At 35.7% G+C, this 23,849-nt stretch overlaps 1 protein-coding gene across 1 annotated transcript in view; it reads left to right on the top strand.

The window, feature by feature from the left end:
- Window positions 1–23,849, top strand: part of LOC120427216 (heparan sulfate 2-O-sulfotransferase pipe) — a 308,534-nt gene that overhangs the window by 114,821 nt on the left and 169,864 nt on the right. The gene's annotated exons all lie outside the window — the stretch shown is intronic.

Below are 23,849 nucleotides of genomic sequence, written 5' to 3'. Positions count from 1 at the left end.
TCTTTCAGTATAAAAAAAAATCTACTCAGTAAAAGGGTTCATGTTGCCGATGGTGGAAGTGCGGGGAGGTGGTCTTTCATTTCGTCGAGAGCATTTATTTTTCCACTTTTATTCGGTTTTATTTTCGCGCTCGCCACCACCATTCACCATCACCACCAAAATTGCCCTTCAACAACTTTGAGTGGGAGTTTATTTTTTTCGGAACCCACTGAACCGTTTTTTTTAAAACATGTGTTCTGTTGCTGGGTGGTCATGGCCAGCAACGCCGCCGAAGCACGTACAACGTCAGAGTGCCAGAGCCTGGATTGGCCACCGGGTGCGAGAAAAACGAAACATGGTTCGCATGTTGCATCGCGGGAATCGCCCTTTTTCCATTCACCAGGGAACCCAATGAATACATGGGGAACTGTTTTGGTTCCCCTTGTAGTCTTCGGGGCTTTCACGTATGGTCCCCTCGCTTGCTGGAACCGGTCAATCGGACACCGAGATCCCACGCAGTAATCCGAGTCTGCATGGCAACAGTAGCAATTTAAGGGAAAAAATGTTGTTGATTCGAAACAAAATGAAACTATGAATCGATGCAACATGAGTGGTTTAAGGACTGAATAGTGTGATTGGCCCTGTGTTGGACGTAGTGCCCTGGTGATTTTACCAAAATGAAGTTTATTCCGATATTTATTAAATATTCCTTTGATAGTTTGCTTAACAAAATGCATGTATTGTTTTGATTTTTTCAGATCCATCCTAAATTGCATTTTATTGCCAATTTTTCATGTTTTCCAAATGATTTTCTTTAATTAATTTACATGTTTATATTATCTTTTTTTGCATATTTTTTACATTTTTTTGAATTCCAGTCAAAACTCATTTTGCATAAATTGCAAATTTTAAAATTTCAGCTAATACTGTATTTTATGAGTTCTTCCAGTTTTTAATTTTAGTTAAATTTGATTTTTCTTTAAATTTATCAAAACTAGGGCCCGTATTGGACGACAGTGGCAAAATTTAGTTTGTTTCTACATTTTTAAAAATGCGCCTTAAATTTTATGTATAGAAAATACGTATTTCATTAAATTTCTCAAATCCATTCAAATTTGCTTTTTTGGATTTTTATTCTGAATTGTTTAGTTTCCCCCAAAAATCATGATTATTTTTGCAAATTATTTGAATAAGCCATTTTTATGCAAATTTTCCAAATTAAGCCAAAATATTTTTTTTTAATCAGCAAATATTGCATTTTATTAGAAATTTGACACGTTAAGCTAAAAAACATTTTTGTTTAATTCTTTCAAATAGGCATAAAACATTTTTTGCTCTTTTGCATATTTTTTTTTAAAATTTAGCCAGAATAGCACTTTTGTATTATTTGCATTTTCGTTAAATTTTCTTATATAGATTTCTTTCCATTTTTTCAAAAACAGCATTTTTGTATTTTTTTTGTGTTTTTCTTAATCTAGTCAAAATTGCATTGTTTGTATTTTTGCCAGCCAAAACTGCACTGCTTTTGTGATTCTTGCATTTTTTATAATTTTAGCTTCTTTGGTAATTTTGTTTTCATATTTGGATGGACTTGAATCTAAAATTGATATTTGTTGAAATTCCTGCTATTTTTAAAAATTCCGGCTAAAAGTGCCTTTTAATGCAAATTTTCAAAATTCAGTTAATTTTGCAATTTCTATGCGATTATTTAAAATTTAACCTACGTTATATCGTATTTTTGCAATTTTTTTATAAGCCATCCAATATTATTTTTAATGATTTTTTTCTCATTTTTAAATCCACCCAAAATTTGACTCTTTGTGCTTTTTTCTTGATTTCAGGTATAATGGATTGTTATTTTTTTCAATTTTTGCTTTCATTACATTTCTTGTAATTTTTGCTATTTTTTTCAAATCTAGCCATTTTTTTTTTTTTTTTGTAAATGCTATTTTTTTTTATTCAGGCAATTTTGCATCTTTATGCTTTGCGATTTTTTTGAGCTTAAAGATTGCCCCTATCGTTTAAAAAAATTACATATGTTTAGTTTTCTGAGCTTTAATCTTGAAGCTTAATGAAGAAATTGATCGAACCTATTTTTTATGTAATTTTAAAAATAATATTATGCAATATAAATGCGAAATTTTATGGTTTTTGTTTGATTGTTTTTTTTTTCTTAATTATCGCTTTGCCCAAATCAACAAATCGTGGAGAATTTCTTTCTATGCAGCTTTTTAACATTTATTTTAATTTCAAACAAATTGCACGTGGTTTATGGATGGCTCCTAAAGGGTTGAATGACGAAAACAATTTAGCTCAATTTTCTGATTAAAATCATTATATGAACTATTTTTATATTGAAAATGTTTCAAACAATGGGGTCATCTATAAACCAAGGAACTGGAAATTGATAAACAGTCGACTCTCTCGTTGTCGATATTGAAGGGACCGTCGAGAGCGGGAGTTATCAAATTTTAGAACGGAAAATCAAAGCATGCTTCTTGAAGGGACTGAAAAATTTATTGACAGCAGGAGCAATATTGATATCCAGAAGATCGACAGCCAGAGAGTCGACTGTATTTGAATTTCAGACAAATACACAGACATACACAGACTTTTTTACAGACAAAAATCATGTGGCATCCCGGAACTTCTTCAAATTCAACGATGATTGAAGAGTTTGAGAGTAAATCAATTCAAAGCGTTATACATTTCGATCATGTTTTGAAAAATTGCCTAACATGTTTACTTTGATATGTGATGAAATGTATCCCGTATCATTACTCCACAAGGTCATGAAAAATAAGTTCTTGGTATTTATCAAGTAGAATATGATTGTATAAAGCTCACCAATCCACGCTACAAGAAACTTATAATGTACCGGAGTTTTTTAGATTTCCTATGAATAAATTTTCATTTTTTGATTTACGGTGTTTTGCAATTTTCCTCACTAAAATAGAAATTCGTAGGAGATCTACGCAAATAAAAAACTTATTCATTGGATCCTGTATAAAATATCTAGTTCAGTTTTTCCAAAACAAGTAAATAGTTATGAATTTAATTAATTTTATTCCTAATTCCTACCTACTAGAACGCAGCCACCCACCATTTTGTGACAATTGTGGAACTCGATTAACCATCAAGCACATCCTGACAGACTGTCGTGGATTTACCAAGGAGAGACAGGATTGTAGCATTTCGATGCCTCTGTGCTCTTTTGGGCTAACTAGATAGGAAAACCAGCAAGCTCAGTACAAGAGAGCACAGAGGCATCGATTTATGGAACAATTCTGGACATACTTGGAAACACCTCGGAAAGAGAAAGTGCAGTATTAAAATATTTTAAAATTTGTAATCTAACAGACAAAATCTAACCAATCCTTTTTCAAATGACACGAATGCCAACATTATGGTGAAGTGTCAATAATAAATAAAAATAATAATAATTATTATTCCTAATTATCGCTTCTGTTGCAAAATTCTCATGAAATTTCAAAATTCTCACTCCTTTGAGCGAGCAGCACCGCAAGTGTCCAAATCGCGCGCCAAACAGCCGCAACACCCAAAACCACTCACAAATATTTACACACATTTCACGTTCACGTTTCGCGTGTAATCAAAACTTGTTCAGTTGTTGTTGACGTTACGATAATCATAAACTACCTAGATTGGTACATTCCAAAATTGCCTGCCATCGCAAATGACGAGAGGATCGTACGTGTGTGTGTGTGTGTGTTTGTAAATGTGTGTGTGCATGTTTGCAATGCAGGAAGGAAATGCGCCACAACAAACTGAAAATAAAAACAAAATAAAACAAAAAAATGAAAATAAACGCAACAATACCGCAGTTGTCTGTCTGTCGAGATACTTTGGATATTTTGTGTACAAATTAGCTGAAACATTATTAAATTAAGCTTTACAACCGTTACACTGGCGTGGAATTCCGACACACGCACAGACACGCCACTCACGCAAATATTTATGGATCCCGGAAGGCTCAGTTGCAGTTGCAGCAGCAGCAAAAAAGAGAATCGAATTTCCCTCCCCCATTATCCGAAATGCATGCGAAATTTCCCTTTTCAAACAGAGAGAGTTGAGTTGATGCACTCGGGAAACTGTCAACAAATTTCAAAAATAATTATATCGCACATGTGCACAAGCACACACTTTCAGAACACATAACAACGGGGTTTTTTTTTTTTTGTGGGTTGGTTTGTGACGGAGTGGTGGGAGAACGAGTTGGGTGGCACCATAAATGCAAATGTAGCACAACAACAAACTGTTTCGCCGATTACTAATTGTTTTAAGCAGTGTACTTTTGTTGCCCTGTCAGAAGCTTCAACTGTGCGGAAAATGGTGCGAAAAAAATGATCTGAACTCATCCACCTATCAGGTTTTAGATTTTTTTCTAAACCCACATGAAAAACATTTCCGAGTATTTAAGTTTTTTTTTAATTATATTAATCAAGTTTGGACATTCCAGAACTTAAAAAGATTTGAATTATTTAGTCTCAAAATCTTCATCGTTTTCTTGCCAGAATGCAACACAATTCTTCACCAAATAGTACCCCAAAGTACTGCAATCCAACGTGTAGTAAAAAGGAATTGGTCAGTTTATATCGCATGCTTTTTTTGCTGTTTGTTCTGCAATAAACGACCCTCCGGTGGACACCGATCACCACCACCACCCACAAAAGGAAACATTTTGCAAAAAAAAAAAACGAATTAAGCATTGCAATTTCACCAGAGAGAGGAAAAAATCGCACCGAAGCAACAGCATCCTCTATCGGGAAAAGTGAAATTAAATTTATCGCAACGAGCGCAAATTGGAGCCAAATAAATCTCATTTGATTTACATAAATGTTTCGTAATGAGACAAACTGTGAAAATGCATTTCATGTCAACAGGGAGTGAGTAAAAAAAAAAGCATGAAGGGAGTCTAGATGGTGAATGCATGATAGCTGTAACTGTTTTGTCGCGATTGTGATCATTGTTTTTTTTTTTCTGCGATTGAATTAAATATGCTTACGCTGCACTTTTCCTTTAGGTTAGGTAGTCAGGATGAAACGGTGAATGAACTGTCACTACTTTTCAGTTCTACTTATTATCATAAATTATTAGAAATTTAAACTGTTAAGCTAAACAAATGAGGGTAACTCTCTACGAAACCGGCAAATTTCGTGTCTTTTTGTAGTATTTTTTTCTATTTGTGGGGGCCTTTCCTATGACCAAAAAAGCCATTGTGTGTTATTGGTTCGTCCCTACATGGCTCCAAAAAACTTAGGCAGCTGTTCCTACAAAATGGTACGTGAATATTCGAAAACCTCTATCTTTTAAAAGAATTTTCTGATCGATTTGGTATCTTCGGCAAAGTTGTAGGTATTGATGGATTCACAAAAAAATAGGGACACAGAAAAAAATGGCTCCAATTTTTTTTCCAAATTTTCTTATTTCTCGTACTTTTTTTTTAAATATATATTGTAAAGGACAAAATCCGCTTATTTTGAACGAACAAAATTTGTGAACAAAAATTGTGCCGCCTATGATTTTTTATTCAAATTGCGTTTTTTTGGAAAAAATAGCAATCTTAGGCTTCATCCATAAAATATGTCACGCTAAAATCTGCCAAAATTGACCCTCTCCCCCTTTGTCACGCTTTTCCTATACTTATAACATGCAATGTCACACTTGCTCAGACGCCCCTATCCCCCCCTAGAGCGTGACATACTTTATGGATGACACCTTACTTTTTTTTTAACAACAGTTTTTGAGTGAAATCAAATTTCTAATCGGAAAGTATTTAACAGAAATTTTGATAACATGTGCCGTTTTAGAGATATGACCACCTAAAGCTTTATTTTAACACCTGAACTCCCAAGCTCGAGAAGAAAGGGGAATTTATATGGAAACTCCCCCTTTTTCTCGAGCTTGGGAGTTTAGGTGTTAATGAATAATAATCAGCCTTCCGGTTTTTATTAATAGTGTCCATGAGTGACCGTTTAAAAAAAACATTTTTTTTTCGAAGATTTCAGATAACTTTACAAATGTTTCATTTTTAACATTGAAAATTGGACCATTAGTTGCTGAGATATTGGCATTAGAAATTTTCAATGTTTTCTGAAGTTTTCGAAAAATATTTCATGCAAAAACGAAACGAAACTATTGGCACTACGCCCCCCGGGGCATGGCCTTCCTCTAACGTGGGATTTCTGCTCCAGCGCCTCTGACGAGACAGGAGAAACCGGGACCGACGTTTTACTTCACCATCCGATAGAAGCTCAGTGGATAAGGCGGGAATCGAACCCGCGTCTCATAGCATCATCGGGATCGGCAGCCGAAGCCGCTACCCCTGCGCCACGAGACCCACACCATGCATGATCCTTAAAAAAACAAAAAAATATTAAGGTGAATCCATCTTTTTGTGGCTATATTTCGTAAAAGGCGCATTTTATCAAAAAAAATGTTTGGTACTTTTCTATTGCTAATTTGATTTAACATTGAAAACTGGCATCAACATTTTGGAGCAAGATGTCTTTTTTTTTTAAAGAAATCAGCAAATTTTATTATTCCGTGCACCTTGTTTTTCTAAATAGTACATAATCATAAATAGCTCTGCGGAAGACACCAAATTGAAGGAGATTTTCTTAAAAAAATAAATACGTTATTTTATCCATATTATGCCTCAAACTCGATCTTAATTTTGAGTTACAGTTGGACATTTGCAGCTATGAAGAGAACAAGATTTCACTTTTTCAAATTTTACTATTTTTTATGCACTTAAGATGATCTGATTGAAAAATAAGCAATTTTTTTTGTTGATTTGTTAACATTCCCGGAACCTCATTTATCCTGTTAAGTTTTTATTAGAGGCATTATCTCAGCAAATATTGGACCAATCTATTGGAAATTTAATGAGCAAGTCTACGCACAGGGCATACCCCTTTGTTAGGGACTTCTTTTGGACCAATGGACAATGGATTAAGGTAAAAAATTGTCAAAAATCTTAAAAGGTCAATAACTATGGCAAAATTTAATAAAAGTTCAAAATGCAAAAAGCTTAAAAGTTCTCAGGTTTGGGTGAAGCAGTCTCAGATGGGAGTGCCGGATGTCTCCCGCAAGCTCCAGGTCGAATCAAGTTGATATCTGAATGAAAAAAAAATCTTAACTTTTTTCAATTGGGTGCCGATAAATTCATTTCGATTTAACCCTCTACTCGCCAAATTATTTTTTCGAAATTTATTTTCCCGTGTTATTTCAAGCAACTTATGTTCTACGACAAACTTTACTTCTCTTGTTTTATGTTTTTTTGTTTCATTTTTAGTATTTTAATTTGCATTTATCTTGTTTAGTTTATGTTTGTTTTTGGTAGTATTTGGCCTATTCTACCACCTCCTATTATTAAATTTTGCCTATCGATTTTTTTCATGTTTCTACAGTCACTTTTTTTATGTTTTGCTTGTTTTTGAAATTGTTGGCTATAGAATGACTCCATTATCATTTAAATTGTAAACAAATACGTTGATGCACTGAGACACTACAAAAAATATTGCATACTTCTATTTACTTAAAATAAAGAAAATTTTAGTAAAACACAGCCAAAGTTGACCCCTGAAAAAATAACATTTTTTTAAACATTGGCAAAGTCACATAAAACAAGTAAAACTTCCAACTCTAAAATTTTCTAAAATTTTAAGAGTTCTTCTTTCCAGTGCTTTTTAACGGTGCACATCAACCAGAGCTTTTGCACCAAGATTTTTATTGCATACATTTTAGAATCATCAAAACTACGGGAACTATCGACATAATTTTTTATTCATCCCCTAAAGTACAGTCTACAAAATAATTTCCAACAAAATCTGACTATTTTTACAATCAGATTGCTGCAGGATTGGGTCCGTAAAATTGTCAATTTTGAAATAAGTAGACAACAACTTCCTTGGTTGCTGTGCACCCTTAAAGATTTTTTTGAATTGAAGCCCGTCTAGAGGCGGGATTCGATTGTAAAGGGTTAACCAATTAAGATGGGTCCCCCTTCATTTTCTCGATTGTTTTTGAGTACTTTAAAGCTTTTTGAACATTGAATTTTTTTTTGCGGATTGGTGAGGTCGACGCAAAATGGGTATGTCCTGCTCGTAGACTCGCTTTTATTATCTTTACACACAAATATTTTCAATTGTATTTATTTCATGTTTTGATTTTTTCGTAAAAACGATGTAAATTTTGTAAAGTAATATTATATATAGGAATTGTTACAGATTTAATATAATAATAAATGTGTAATTTTACATCAGGACCTCGTGAAATTTTCAAAAGATTCTGTTGAATTTCATAACGTCATGATTCGAAATCCCGGACGCTTCGAAACCCGGACAATTCATCTTGTTTTATCAATTTTTTGGATATAAGTTCGTATAATGAATGTCAAAACTGTGTAATTTGATGAATTCCAACATCAACTTTCATTTAAAGTTTGTTTGAACGCTGTAGTTAACGCCAAAACAATTAAATACAATAAAATTATAAGTTTACCAAAAATGCGAAACATTTCACTTGAAATATTTCATAGGCATTCGAAGCACCGGGAACGCAAAGCAGAAATTTATGGTTTCGATTTCCTTAAATTCTAGCAAATTTTTATATAAACTATCGATTGTTTTGATGTTAACAGCTTATTTGAGACCTATAGAATGCCATTCACTAACATTTCAGTCCAAATTTGTGCGATTCATAAGTAAAATCGAGTGTCCGGAATTCGAAGCAAAAGTGTCCGGATTTCGAATCAGTTTTTATCAGTGTCCGGGATTCGAAGCACAACAAGTCATTTTAATTTTAAAATTCTGATGAAAAATTGTTAGAAAAGACATGTTTTGCATGCATTTTCTTGAAACTGACTGTTTATACTACATCCTGATGATATTTCTACATTTTCAACTTATCACATGATTTTTTGCCAGCTATAACAAAAATGATATGTTATTATTAAACATAATTTCAGGTAACGTTACTCAAAAAAGAGGTATTTTTAATCCACCAAAATTTTCAACCTTCCAAAATTCAATTTTTTTTTCTGTGAAATATTGCAAATTAACTTGAAAATTGACATGAGAAATGAAGTCAAAGTAAATTTCGACCATTATTCTTCAAATTCAATATTTAATAAGAGCAAACACATTTAAATCTGCAGCTTAATATTTTGTGATGTTAAAATACGATAAAAAATGGGATTTTTTTTGTATCGCAAATATCATTTCCGAATTTTCCAAACTCACAGCTTTGCCAAAGAATCCAGAACGATTAGAAAATGTATCCCCGTGATTCAAGAAATTATATTATTTACAAAAATTGCTTTTCTGAGCATACCAAACGATTAAATTAAAAAAAAAAGTTTCTTTTTTCTTATCAAACGTGTATGCATATTAGGGTGCATATGCATGCATTCCACAAAAACAAAAACAATTATTTAGTATCAGTCTTAGCGAATTACCCTATTGTTTAATTTTAATAAAATTTGAAAATCATTTAGCTTCCAGAAGTAATCGAAGTAATTAGATTTTTCCTGATATCCAATCGAAGTTTCTATTATTTACCAATATATCAATTTTGAGTGTCGTGAGAACACAACACGCATATTTAGGCAGTACAAGATAGGATAAAAATAAAAGAATATTTGTAAACAACGCTTTCGTGGAAACTGATTACAGATAGTTTCCTTTTCATTTGCCTGTTTCTTATTTCAAATATAACTCCAGTACATCTTCTTCACTCTCAACGCATAATGAATTTAAATCGAACAAAAAAAAAGTTTCAATTAGCCCCCCTAATTAATTGCTCCTTCAGCTTTAAGTGCCTCCCAAAACTCTTCCTCAATCACGATGCTGACGATGAATGATGTTGATGATGGCTGCACAACTCATTTCAATTAGCCACAAATTTGCAAAAATTGCTCTCGTCGATGGCGATCCATTATATCGAGAAGTGAGAATAAAAAGGCAGCTAAACGAATCATTCGGTACCTCCCATTCGGCAACGCACTTGTTTTCCAAACTTTGCGATGTATGTCAGTTTGAGCGCAGTTTTCAACCGGAGCGTGGTCATCGTGGCAGATGGTGTACAGTATTATTATTTTTATTTTAAAAAAAACAGGTTATTTTCAAAAATAAGCCATTTTCAAATGTTACGTGAATGTTGGGTTCGTAAGAGTACGTTCTAATAAAGCTGTTAAAAACATATTCATTCATAGTTCGTTTGGTAGAGCTCATTGCGCTCCGAACCGGGCGTCATTGAAATCGATCGGCAAAAGTTGACCAGCTTGGGCGTACGAAACGCAACTTCGTAGCCGTGGCTACGAAAAGTTCACCACAGCCGACGTTCCATTACGGGCCATATTTTGACAGAAACAGATTGCCATTATGGGCTAGTAATTATGACCCCATTCGCACAAATCATACCGATTAGGCTCTTTCTCTCTGGGTTTCGGTGGAGCATCGTTCGACCACCACCGCTCTTGGTTCAAACAGCAAAGCTGGATATTAAATGGCATTTAATTATCAACCGGGCACTATCGATGGCATGTACTTGTCACTGAATGATGATACTATCCGTGCTGGATTCGACTAGAGATTTGCACTTTATGAAGCTCTCTGTGAAAAGATTTTTTTTAAACAAATTGTTTTCTGTGATGCGTAATGAAGAAGAAGCACAGAGATTCACAGAGAATTCATCCTTATTAGAATATGACATAACATAACATAACATACGAATCTCTCCGCAAGCAGCTGCGTAATCGATAATGATTTCAAATGACTCCGCTAGATCATGGGCTAATGGGGTTTGTTCATATTTCTTCGTTGATGCCGTTGGCATTCCTGAAAATCTTTACATAACCCACTTGCCGAGAAAATTTGTTCCAGTTAGAACGACATCATCCACAAGTTACGGTCCGATCTTGAACTTTTCCTAAAACACAATTGCTTAGAGCGTTGAGCAGCGGGGACACTTTCAACTCGAAGAACAATGCCCCAACTGAGAACGCCAAGTTTTCCCAGCCCTCACCGGATCGGCAGCTTCTGTACCTCATTGGTCCAGTTTATTTAGTTGTACTTTTTGTAAACACACAGCTCAGACAAGGTGGCTGAACAGCAAACTCCCCCTCGCGCTAGCAATTAAGTACCTTAACCATCGGATCAACGGAGAGGCGCCCTAAGCAACTTCCCCTTAACCAGCTGTGCGGGAGTGTTGAGGGGAGGATTCCCACACAAGACGTCGCGAGGGCGCTATCTGGTCGTGTAAATCTGTTAAAGTGCAATCATTGTTTGAGATTTGTGAGCGTTTTTTCTTCAAAGGAGGTGATGAGGTGGAAAAAGGTTAAACTAGCTGGAGAGGGGGTAGATGTTACAATGGGCTGGAAAAACACTTGTCACTTAAGGGGTCGTTTCACGTACGACAAGCCGCGTGTGCAACTTAATTGCACCTTCGAACGGGGCAGAAGATCAAGTACAGCATGGTTTTGGGGCTAATTTATTGTTTTGAAAGATCGGCTCGCGACGATGATCTTGAGGGTGATTGGAACTGTGTGAAAGCAACCGGCGGGGTTCTCACGAACAATTAAAGGTTATTACGTGATGGACCAATTACGACAACGCGAGACAAAACGGTGCTGTCTTTGGGAATGTTAGCGATGGTTAGGTTTAGATGAATCTTGAGATCAGCGATGATAATGAAACTGATCGTTTAGGGCCAAAATTTTAGGCGAAATGTTCTTGATTTCAAAATTAACCATCAGCATTTTTTCAGTTGTGATGAAAGCCTGGCGATTCACAGAAATCATTGCACAGTGAACTCAAAAAAATGTAATTTGAATAGTAGCTACAAGCTATTCGCATTCGCGCTTTCCCTAACAAACTATTTTCATAAAGAACCGCCAGCTGTTGAATGAAAATGAGAAAAATCTCCTTACCGCACCCAACTTTTCATTCATTTTCACTATCATCACTCGGCAGCGCACCACTTTGCTAAAATTAATCCCACTGTCCGAAACAGACCAGACCTGCTGCTGGCCCAGAATTACAACTACAGCGGCCAAGAAGTTTGCATCCCCAAGCCGTCAGCTTAAGCCACAACGCGCGGGCGCGCTCGCAATTTCTGAATAGAACCAACTTCCGAGGGCTTTCCCGGAAGAGTAGTTGGCAACACTGCCTGCCACCGCTGCAACTGCTGTTTGTCTACAATCTGGAGCTGGTAGGAAAACAGAAACCAAACTCATTAAAATCTGTCATTTCACTTCGTTAGACAGCCAACTCGGGCCTTCGGTGGGCTTTCTCGAGACCTGCCCGAGATGTCTACAGCTGTCCGGGGGTCGTCACTGCGCACTGAGCTGACAGGTTCTACCCAGAAATTGAACCGGCAGTGCACCAATTGTTGACCTCTGCACAGTGCCATAGCTTAAGCTGCCCAACAATTGGCACTCTACCCCCCCGGGGTTTTCCCCACCCAGGATAGACTTATTCAGAAGGCTGCAATTTACTGGACTGTGAATGCTTCCAATGCCACCAACCAGCCAACTTTTCGGGAAGAAACACGCCAGGCAATAAGTTGGCGCTTCCTGTTTTAAATGGAAGATAATGAAATTAAGAAACACAATTTCGAAACTTTAATTGGAAGTCGGGGGATATGCAGCTGGCAAGCAGCAGCAGCACCAACACCACCATCCAAGTTTAACTTTCAGCCTACGGAGTGTGCGGTGAGGAAAAGTGTTTTCCCTGTGATTGCGTAAGCAAACACATCAAGAGGCGAGTTATAAGCGTTTAAATAATTGGGTTAGCGGGACAGGAAGAAGGGGACTTTAATTGATGACGTAGTAAATTAAGATTATAATTGCCTCAATATTTGACTAAATATTTGTAAAAATGATTCTAGATATAAATCAGAAGTGATTGAAAATTGATTTTTATAACGACAAAATTAGACTTCTTACAACATAAACATTTAAAATATCTAGTTTGCTGAAAATCACAAAATAAGCTTTTGTAAACCCATATATTCATTAATTTAGGCATGAATTTATCACGGCGCTTTTAATAGAAAATTCTAGGTTGTTTCATTTCACATTTCAACACAAAAAGAAAAACTGCCAACAAAATAGTAGTTTAAGCAACAAGTTGGATAAAAACGACGAATGCTCAAAAAATCATGTTTTGCAACAAGTTGCTTACAACATTGTTTGCAATTCCGAAAAACGCTCTTTGAATGAAATTTTATATCAATCATCCATGTGTTAAGTAAATTCACATTTCAAAACAAAAAATATTGAAAAATGTTACTTTTCGATACAAAGATTGAAAAATTCAACTTTTCAGCACCCATTTCAGTGCTGAAAAGTAGAACTTTTCATTATTGGTATTGAAAGGTATTTATTTTCCATTCTGTTATTTTTGGTAGGGAAAAGCAGGCCGTTTCGTTTCTCGAGAAGGACAGGAAAAGTTGACAGTTTTACAGCGAAATTGCAAAATAGTAGTTTATGCAACAAGTTGCAAAAAGAGGATTTTTTCAGCACGAGTCGTACATTTATCCAACGAGGTTCACCGAGTTGGATAAATACGAAGAGTGCTGAAAAAATCAAGTTTTGCAACGAGTTCCATACAACATTTTTTGCAATTTCGAAAAACACCCATTGAGTGAAATTTTAAGTCGAATTTTCATGTATTTTGTCAATAAATCGTTTAAATCAAAAAAATATTGAAAAGTGTTACTTTTCGAAACAAGTGCTGAAAAGTTCAACTTTTCAGCACCCATATCAGTACTGAAAAGTAGAACTTTTCAGCATTTATTTTGAAAAGTGTTGCTATTCGATTCTGTTATTTTTGGTACAGAAAAGTAGGCTATTTCGTCGTTCAAGAATGACAGGAAAAGTAAGTAGTTTCACGACGGAATTGCAAAAAAATATTTTTTGCAATTCCGTCGTGAAACTACTTACTTTTCCTATCATTCTTCAACGACGAAATAGCCTACTTTTCTGTACCAAAAATAACAAAATCGAATAGCAACACTTTTCGAAATAAATGCTGAAAAGTTTTACTTTTCAGCACTGAAATGGGTGCTGAAAAGTTGAACTTTTCAGCACTTGTTTCGAAAAGTAACACTTTTCAACATGTTTTCGATTTAAACGATTTATTAACAAAATACATGAAAATTTTACTTAAAATTTCACTCAATGCGTGTTTTTCGGAATTGCAAAAAATGTTGTATGGAACTCGTTGCAGAACTTGATTTTTTCAGCACTCTTCGTATTTATCCAACTCGGTGAACCTCGTTGGATAAATGTACGACTCGTGCTGAGAAAATCCTGGAAAAAAACTAAGGGGTAGGAATACAAAAAAAATAAATTCAAATTTGCAATAATAAAATATAATCATTTAATTTCTAATATTTGCATTTAAAAATCTGGAATTTCAATATTTCTATGATTTTTTTAATGCTTTAGACACCTTTAGACTCCCTTACAGTTGCACTGATAAGCTAAAAAAAGGAAGATCTTACAAAACAAATTGAGAAAAAAACAGGACTCTTCAAAAAGGTTATTGCACGAAAAAAAGTTTCAGTTGAAAATTTAAATATATTTTTTAACGTTTTATGACTAAGGCCAGGTAAAAATTCAGTTCAATTTCTTTGCAAATCACAAGCCATAGTAAAAAAAAATTAATGATAAAAGTGTTTTAAAATGCCTTTTACACTTGCCCTGTTGTTTTGCAATCATTAGTTTTCAAAATATCTAAGCATTGACCAAAAAAATTTTTCACCAAAAAAAAACTTTTTGCAGAACTGTACAACCGATTTTCTCAAAAACTGAAAATATTTTTAAATGAACTTAAACATGTTTAAAATGTTAATAAACACAGGGGAATGCATTTTTAAATGTGTTCAGCTGATTGCACTCAAAATTGAGTAATTCTCGCTGAAAGTGGACCACTATTTACACAAGGTGCTCAAAAATCAAAAGCAATGTACTTTTCCAATAGCCCCCACCAAGTTATGAAAGAAACCATGTTTGGTTGGTTGAATTTGTCCTCACCTCGGCGCCACGAAGCTAAAACATTTTTTTTAATTGGTATTTTTTTGACTTAGGCGCGTCTACAAAATTGCTAATAACTTTGCAAAACTTCAACGAACCCTTGATGTTTAGGGGTGTTTTGGAAAGGAAATGAGCAGAGCTTTCGAATGCACTTGTCAGAAAAATACCGTTCCATACATTTTTTAGCCATAAAACAACAATGTATTTTTAAAAGTCATTTTTGAAGGCCGGCGCCCCGCTTTATCGAAAAACTGACAAATCCATTCGAAAGCTGAGACGATTTCACATAAAGGACCAATAAATCTAAGGTGTATGTTCCTCCTATCTTTTTTAATCTAATTTTGATTCTGAGAGCGCAGCGCTCCGTTCGTATTTCGGGCGCCCATAATGTTGCATTAGCTTGCTCCAATGTAAGGTTTTGTCAAACAATATAGGTGCTCACTTTTTAAATGATAGTTCATTATCCAAGGAGCAAGATGCACTATCGACAATTGACCAATATTTAAGGTTTTGGGTTCTGCCAGGCAATTTAATGTCGAAAAGTTGTTTTTGTTTATTTTTTTTGTTGTTAAATGCTTATTTACAATTGGGTGGACATTTTTACAGTAAAACTAATGAATGTAGCATGTAGGAAATTGGTTTCTTATAGTGATTTAGGTAGCTGAGTTCGGATCTGCAATCAAATTTCAGTTAAACAGTGAAATTTCGAGCCACACCCAAAAGTTATTTGCGGTAATATGCTGTAATTTCAATCGCTAGTGAATTCGGTCATATTTCATCTTTTGCTCACCTTTAATTGATATTTATTCACGGATTTTTTATGGAAAATGTTTTTTTTTTCAAGTTCTGATTGTTTTGAGAATGTCAGAAAACCTCGTTTTGTGATTTGGCTGGTTTCAATGTAAACTTAAAAATAAATGAAAACTTTAGATTTTTTAGGATTTTTTTTATGATTTTGTGGAACGATTGTATACGTCAGTCATTAATTAATGACGATTTCCATAACTTTGCAAGGAATAGAAAAATCGCTCCCATCCATTTTCACTACATGCAAATAACATTTAGGCGTGGCTCAAATATCACTGTTCACATAAGAAACCATACTTTGGCTTCCAAAACATATGCCGCATGTAAATAATAGGCCGTGCTTGTTAATTCTGGGAAATTTGTAAAATTGGCACTTTTTTTCTCACTAAAACTCAAATATCTTTGCGTTGGAGTATCGAAATTACGTTTTCTCCTCAAGAAAAATGTTTGTGGTGAAATTTCCTACATGCTACATTCATTAGTTTTACTATAAAAATGTCCACCCAATTGTAAATAAGCATTTAACTACATAAAAAGTAAACAAAAACAACTATTCGACATTAAATTGCCTGGCAGAACCCAAAACCTTAAATATTGGTTAATTATCGATAGTGCATCTTGATCCTTGGATAATGAACTATCATTTAAAAAGTGAGCACCTATATTGTTTGACAAAACCTTACATTGGGGCAAGCTAATGCAACATTATGGGCGCCCGAAATACGAACGGAGCGCTGCGCTCTCAGAATCAAAATTAGATTAAAAAAGATAGGAGGAACATACACCTTAGATTTATTGGTCCTTTATGTGAAATCGTCTCAGCTTTCGAATGGATTTGTCAGTTTTTCGATAAAGCGGGGCGCCGGCCTTCAAAAATGACTTTTAAAAATACATTGTTGTTTTATGGCTAAAAAATGTATGGAACGGTATTTTTCTGACAAGTGCATTCGAAAGCTCTGCTCATTTCCTTTCCAAAACACCCCTAAACATCAAGGGTTCGTTGAAGTTTTGCAAAGTTATTAGCAATTTTGTAGACGCGCCTAAGTCAAAAAAATACCAATTAAAAAAAATGTTTTAGCTTCGTGGCGCCGAGGTGAGGACAAATTCAACCAACCAAACATGGTTTCTTTCATAACTTGGTGGGGGCTATTGGAAAAGTACATTGCTTTTGATTTTTGAGCACCTTGTGTAAATAGTGGTCCACTTTCAGCGAGAATTACTCAATTTCATAAAAATTTTGAAATTTTCTGTAAAAAATAAGTTTTGGCCCCGATTTTGAAGGGGGGGGGGGGCACAAAAACTTTGAAAAATATTTGCAACGGCCTTATTGCAAAGGCAAATTAGGTGACTTTATGAATAGACTCAGATCGATCATTAGATTCTGTGTGAATAAAGTTCTTCCTTCCGTCCAACATTTGTTTGAAGATTATAAATTATTACAGTCCAGACTCGATTATCTGAGGGCCTTGGCAAAATTTCACTTCGGATAATCGAATCACAAAGCAATTTTTTTTCGTTGTCTTAATTTTAATTGTCGAGTTTAAGTATGACCCCTAAACTACTCTAAAGTGATTTAGAATTTTTTAATCCAAGATAGCGGCCAAAATGGCGGCGATGGAATATTGAAAAACGCATTTTCTTAACTCAATAGGCAGTCAACCATTCAAATTTGACTAAAATGGGATCGCAGAACTCGAATTTGATGTTAAAACAAGAAAATAAAAAAAAACGAAAAAATATCGTTTGTTCGTGATTTGATTATCCGAGTCCCATACAAACCTTCGGATAATCGAGTCTGGACTGTATAAATGAATAATCAATTTTTAATTTATTTTAATTTTCAATCAGGTGCCGTTAAGATTTTAAACAAACAGCCAGAAATTGCAAAAGTATAAGGATCAAAGAAGAGCTTAAAACGATCCCTGGATAAATTAAAAAAAAATTACTTCGTAGGTAGAGCAACAATTTCATCGAATAATCATTGCAAGTTTTGCCCCAACTAAATTTCAAAATTGGAAGGAAAATCAGGTCAAACCAAAAGAAAGCAACACTATCCCTCGGGCATTTCATCACCTCCTCCTTACCCAATCGATTAATCTAGATTTTCCAGCGTCGTCGTCTCAATTTGCAGCCCGTCGCACAATTTTCCCTTTTACCCGAGCGTGGTGGGGCCCACCACACAGTTGCTGTGGAACACTTTCATCAGATTAGCTTTCCAACTTGCACAAAGCCCACAAGAGCCCCCAAGACGAGTCAAGGTGTAGCAAAATAAACACCATCCCAACGAACCAGCTGGTTTGTGCATGCTGCTGGCCAGATCCATTACACCGACCTTCTCTTTTTTCTTCTATTTGCCCACCAACTACCCACCCGGGCATCGATTCTTAATGGGGGTGGGGTTGGCTGCCTCAAACTGACCTGAATCCGTCGGCACAAGCTTCAGCAACAGCAGCAGCAAACGTGATTTGTTGCTATCTCTAAACTAGATCGAAACAATTTCCAATACCGAAGCCAATGAAAGTGAACGCACCCTTTCTGTTGGAATGACTTAAGGGAGGGGGACTTTGGACTTTGGTGTAAGAACGATTCGATCAAACATGAAAAGGTATCAATTACTTTTTTCCCCCCTTTCTTGTCAGCAAGAAGCGTTAGGCGATTTTCCTCGAAGGGCCGGAATCAATCTGGAATCGCTTTGAACGGGGTCGTTTGCCGGTTGGGTTTTCCTTCACCTTTTCGGGAAAGTGCTTCTCACTTTCAGCAGCAGCATCGGCTCAGGTCCTCGGCCCAAGAAAAGCATGAAGCTACTTATCATAATCATACGATTTAATCCCTCGAAGGTACGGATGCTGGCAGACACGCCAAGAATCAAAGCGACGACTGTTTGCCTTCAGTCTTATCGAGTTGTCTTGTTGTCTTGTCCCGAGGAGCTGCCACGGCGAAAAACGACGACGTGCGTCACCGAGCTCCGGTGAGAGCCATGAAGATTGATTGATACCGTTTAGAGTGAGCTTCTGGAAGGCACGACGTTCGTTGCCAGGGAGCTGCGCGCCAAAGAGTTACGCTCAGTTTCACTTTCCATCACAGTCGTTCGCTGTGATTACGATCTTGTTTTTCCCTCCGCCTGAATGCCGGGCTTGACTTTGCTGAACGGATAAAAACGCGTTTTGTGCCAAGTTCATGGTGCGATTACATCGCGAGCCATATTGGGTTGGCGTATCGTAAAAGGGAAAACGCATCAGAAGAGAGTCTTCGGCTCGCGAGTTTATTCACATCAAAGATGAATAAAGTTTAAAGTTCTCTGCAGTAGAATGGGGAATGAAGCTAGAGCGGCATTTTTTAAATCTTATGGAAAATTAACCCATTTGCAGCATTCTACTGGAGGAAATCATTCCCTGATAGGAACAGCGTTGAAGTGAATCAGGTCGGCATTTACAGAGCTTATCTGTACTAATCGATGCCCTTCCCTTAATCCCTTAGTCAAAATATGCTTTTTTATTTCCTTTTTCTCTTTTCAATAAAAATATCTTAAAAATTTTAAAATCATACAAATAAACAGATTTTCAAATTTCATGCCATATTTCAAGAATTTGTAGACAAATAAGTCAAATAAGTTTACTAAAATATGTTTTTAAGAAGTTTTGTTTTTTCGATCTGTGGACCCAGAAAAACTTATAAAAATTCTGAAAGTGCCTATTTGATTTTAAACACAAAAAATATGTATTCTATATTCTGTAATGTAGTCTTAATCGTTTGTGCAAGTTTTTTTTTCAATGAGTGTTACCATTTTTAGAAACTATAAAAACAACTATAAAAATGTAATATTCAAGAGATCTAGATTTTTATCCTTACATTGAGTGCAACGAGGAAAAATATTTAAATTTTTTGTTTCCTCAAAACATAAATGGATCATTCCAGGTCAACTGAGTACACTTTTGGACTTGACCTTCACCGATTTGGACAAAACTTGGAGGGAACGTTCATCTATCGATAGTTAACAGAAATCCCAAGTTTGGTGCTGATTGGACCATCCCTCTATTTTTGGCATCGCCCTCTTTTTTGAAGATTAAAAAAAAAAAATTCTTTTAATCATAACTTTGCAAATATTTGAGCAAAAGACTTTCTACAGGTTGCATTTTATAGGAAATTGTCCAAGGAATTTGATAAAAATTAAATTTTAACCCTTAAATGCTCCCTAATATTATATTTTAACGTTTTAAGGTTTAAAATGCAGTTTTGGCCAATTCCTTATATTTTTATTATTTTTATTTTGTCACCATCGTGTTCCCCGGACAATTTTACATAAAAATCAATGAAACCTCAAACTAAAATGAACTATTGGCGAGGTACAGCGATTTTTGCGAGAATAGTTTTATTTTGCGCAGCACTCTGTCCTATGAATTCAAATCCGAAATAAGTTTCTCACATATAAAAACCAAACTATGCGGGATTTATCCCTTTTTATTGAATGTACTTTCGAATGCTGCGCAAAATCAAACTTTTTTCAGTAAAATCGCTGTATCTCGCCAATAGTTCATTTTAGTTTGAGGTTTGCATTGCTTTTTATGTAAAATTGTCCGGGGAACACGATGGTGAAAAAAAAATAAAATATAAGGAATAGGTCAAAACTGCGTTTAAATACTTGAAACGTTAAAATATAATATAAGGGGGCATTTAAGGGTAATTTTTTTATTTTTATCGAATTCCTTGGACAATTTCCTATATAATGCAACCTGTAGAAAGTCTTTTGCTCAAATAGTTGCAAAGTTATGGGATGGTCCAATCAGCACCAAACTTGGGATTTCTGTTAACTATCGATAGATGAACGTTCCCTCCAAATTTGGTCCAAATCGGTGAAGGTCGAGTCCACAAGGGTACTCAGTTGACCTGGAATGACCCAAATATAATTTTAAAAATATGATTAAAATTCAGAATTAAGAAAATTAATCTCAGTTTAAAAAAGTCAAAAGCCATATTTGGCATTTCTCTTTGATTTTATTTCAAACAATATGCGAACAAAAACTCAAATATCATAAATAAGTCAAATAAATCAAATACGCCCTGTAAAAAAAATACTATCCCAGGTAAAGTCACATCTCTGAAGAGCAAAATAGATTTTTTTTATATAAATATTTATTTCTAAATGAAAAGTAACGAAGAGACTAAGAAAGGATTAAAACTGCTCAGTTGCAAAAATGTAAAATTTGATTAAAACAAAAATTTCTTTTGGCGTACTGCACAGCAAAAAAATGTAGTAATCCAGCTGCGTGTAAAAAGCCTGGGTGTAAAATAAATAACTCCCTGAAATATGTAGCCCATCAGTATAGGAAACCTTCTTGACCGAAATGTCAAGCTCATATATGCGTTCATCCTTTTCATTCTTCATCGGTATGACGGCCGAGCGAGCTAAGGCGCCAGTCCTGGTGCTGGGTTTGAATCCCGTCGGTTGCAACTTTTTTTTTGTGTTTACAAAAATGACAAAGGTGATGTGCTTGGTTTTGGCATGCGATTTTACTATTGGATTTTTGTGTATATTGATAATTTTAAAAAATAAAAATATTTTTGACTAAACCCAAACATACAAAAAATGATTCTAAACGTAAGAGAATTCATTTTAAATTGATGTAAGTTTCCTTTGAAATTTTAAAGTTTTTTTTTTTAAACAAATTCTGCCCCATCATTTTTTCGAGCCGATTTTGAAGGGGGGAGGGGGTGGTGGTGACAAAAATTATTAAAATATTTGTACCAGCCTTATGAATAAAAAACCTTGTTATACTTTTAGAATATTGACAATCTTTCCGGTTTTTTTAGATTTTGGGAAACATGCTGGTTAATAACGCTACTATGAATGACATTTGAAAATAAAAAAAAAGTATTTATTACAATCTGATCTTTGACCACGAAAAATATTCTTTCATGTATTTGAAATTAATTTTAATAAGAATCAAAAGTGATCAAAAAATAGCATGTAAGGCTTCTTGACACCTTTCCACCCACTCAACGTTTATAATCCCACAAGAAGCCATGCTAATTGTACCTGTCATCTGAAAACAATCAGCCATAAATGATGCCTGCCTCATCCACAGTCACACCTCATCATTTAGCTTTTATTAAATGAAACTCCTCCACTTATGGTTCTGAATGTAGCTGCCACTCATTTATATTAATGGACCGCCCCCTCCCTGCTGTCAATTCCTTTCATTTCCCGAGTCCTTTATGAAAGGAAAATCCAGAAAAATTCATAATGTGTAACTAGGATAACTCTTTGATATCGGCGCTCTCGTGATGTGCTCATGATGGGATCATCCATCAATCTGCTGTCTCGATTGGCTTTGATGCTCTTGACACCGTTTGCGATCCGTGGTGAACTTAAAGCTACTTCTTTCAAGCTCACGCAACGAGATAACTTGAATGCAGGTGTTCCATGCAGGGTTAGCTTTACGAGAAATTCATCTCGTAGCTCCGATACAAACTAGGAGAAAGTGCAACGAAGTGTGTAATCAAAACCGGATTGGAATTAGCACAACCTTCAATCTGTGGTAAAGTTGAACAAATTGAAGTTCATGCCAGGGAAATGTCAGCTGATCGGTTGGAGTTAAGCATCTTCAAAAGGAAATCTACACTTGTTTGCAACATTGTAAACACTGGAATCATTCGTTCAGCCATGTTCACTTCATTAAACCAACAATATCTGAACAACATTTCACTCAGTTCGCAAACGATCCAAAGTAATACCCATTCTGCTATACTATTGCTGCTCTTGAGCTTTAAGATGTTTTATCTGTCTGGCTCAATGATTTCCATTTATCACGCCATAGCTACCAACAGTAACCACCACCCCACCACAACGGCTGCCAGCGATAAGGATTGTACAACTGAAACAATAAACCCAGTGCTAATTGATTCTCACAGCCGATTCAAGTGCAGTCCTGAGGTACCGTCTCGGGGATTAAACCTCGTCGATAATGTGGCTTTAATTAACAGTGAACATCAGTGAGCTTCTTTCTTCCCCATCAGCATCCGCTGCTGGCGCCGACTGTGGAGCTTATCAAAGCTCTGAGTATCAAAGTAACGAACCTTCTCCTTTATCAGCGTTCACCGAGTCCATTCTTGGGGTGGTTGCTCATAGATGTAAGAAAAAAACATGCTCCATAAAGTGCTGGAGTGTTTGCTTAACGCTCGACGATTTCCCGCGCTTCATCGCGAGCTTTTTGTGTTACTGTTCTTCACAAGATTTGGAGTTGTGATTGTTCAGCTAGCTTTAAACACGTCAAAGATTAGTTCTACCTTCAACCCTGAAGAAAACTTCAAAGTTAGCCGAAACGTAGGAATCTTCAAACCACCTTTTTTTATCAAAGAAACTCAGAGACCTTCTAGGTGGCCTAAACTAGAGCTCTAACTAACATAAAAGTGCCGCTGCGCCTTATTGTTCCCGTTAGCTGGCCCTTCTCAAGAAGAGAGCAGCGGCAGCAGCTGGAGCATTCCACACGAGGTTAACGCGCTGCTCTTCTACACATGGAGAGGCTGCGGCGGAGCTGGTTCAAAGAGACTCGGCAGACTTCATCACTAACAGCTTGGAAGTGTCGAGTGTGAGCTGGAGTGAGTTTTCGCGAGCGCGAACTTGTTTTGACGCCATGTAGGGGAATTATACCCTTTCTCAGCCTATTTCTATTATCGGCCTATCAGCACTTTGATCATGAATTACAGCTTAAATAAAGTGTTTTTGGCTGTTCCAAAGTAATAAATAGCTCAAATAAAAGTGAGCAAGCAACTCATCATTGTTGATACATCTGAAAATGTTGATTTAATAGCGGAAAACGGCAAAAGTGATGAGAATTGGTCGAACGGCTTAGTGTGATTAAAATAGGCATATTTCCCCTACGTCGATGAATGACTGACTCAGCGAAATTACGATGGAGCGACGACGACGCGTTGATGAACTGACCTGTCCCAACTACGGTGTCTTGGTTGGGTTAAAAGGGAGAGGAAGCTATAATTTGGT

This window comes from Culex pipiens, chromosome 3 (genome assembly GCF_016801865.2).
Source record: "Culex pipiens pallens isolate TS chromosome 3, TS_CPP_V2, whole genome shotgun sequence".
In the NCBI taxonomy this organism is placed as follows: Eukaryota; Metazoa; Arthropoda; class Insecta; order Diptera; family Culicidae; genus Culex; species Culex pipiens.
The sequence above is the reverse complement of the archived record's forward strand: the minus strand, read 5'-3'. Positions and strand labels throughout refer to the sequence as shown.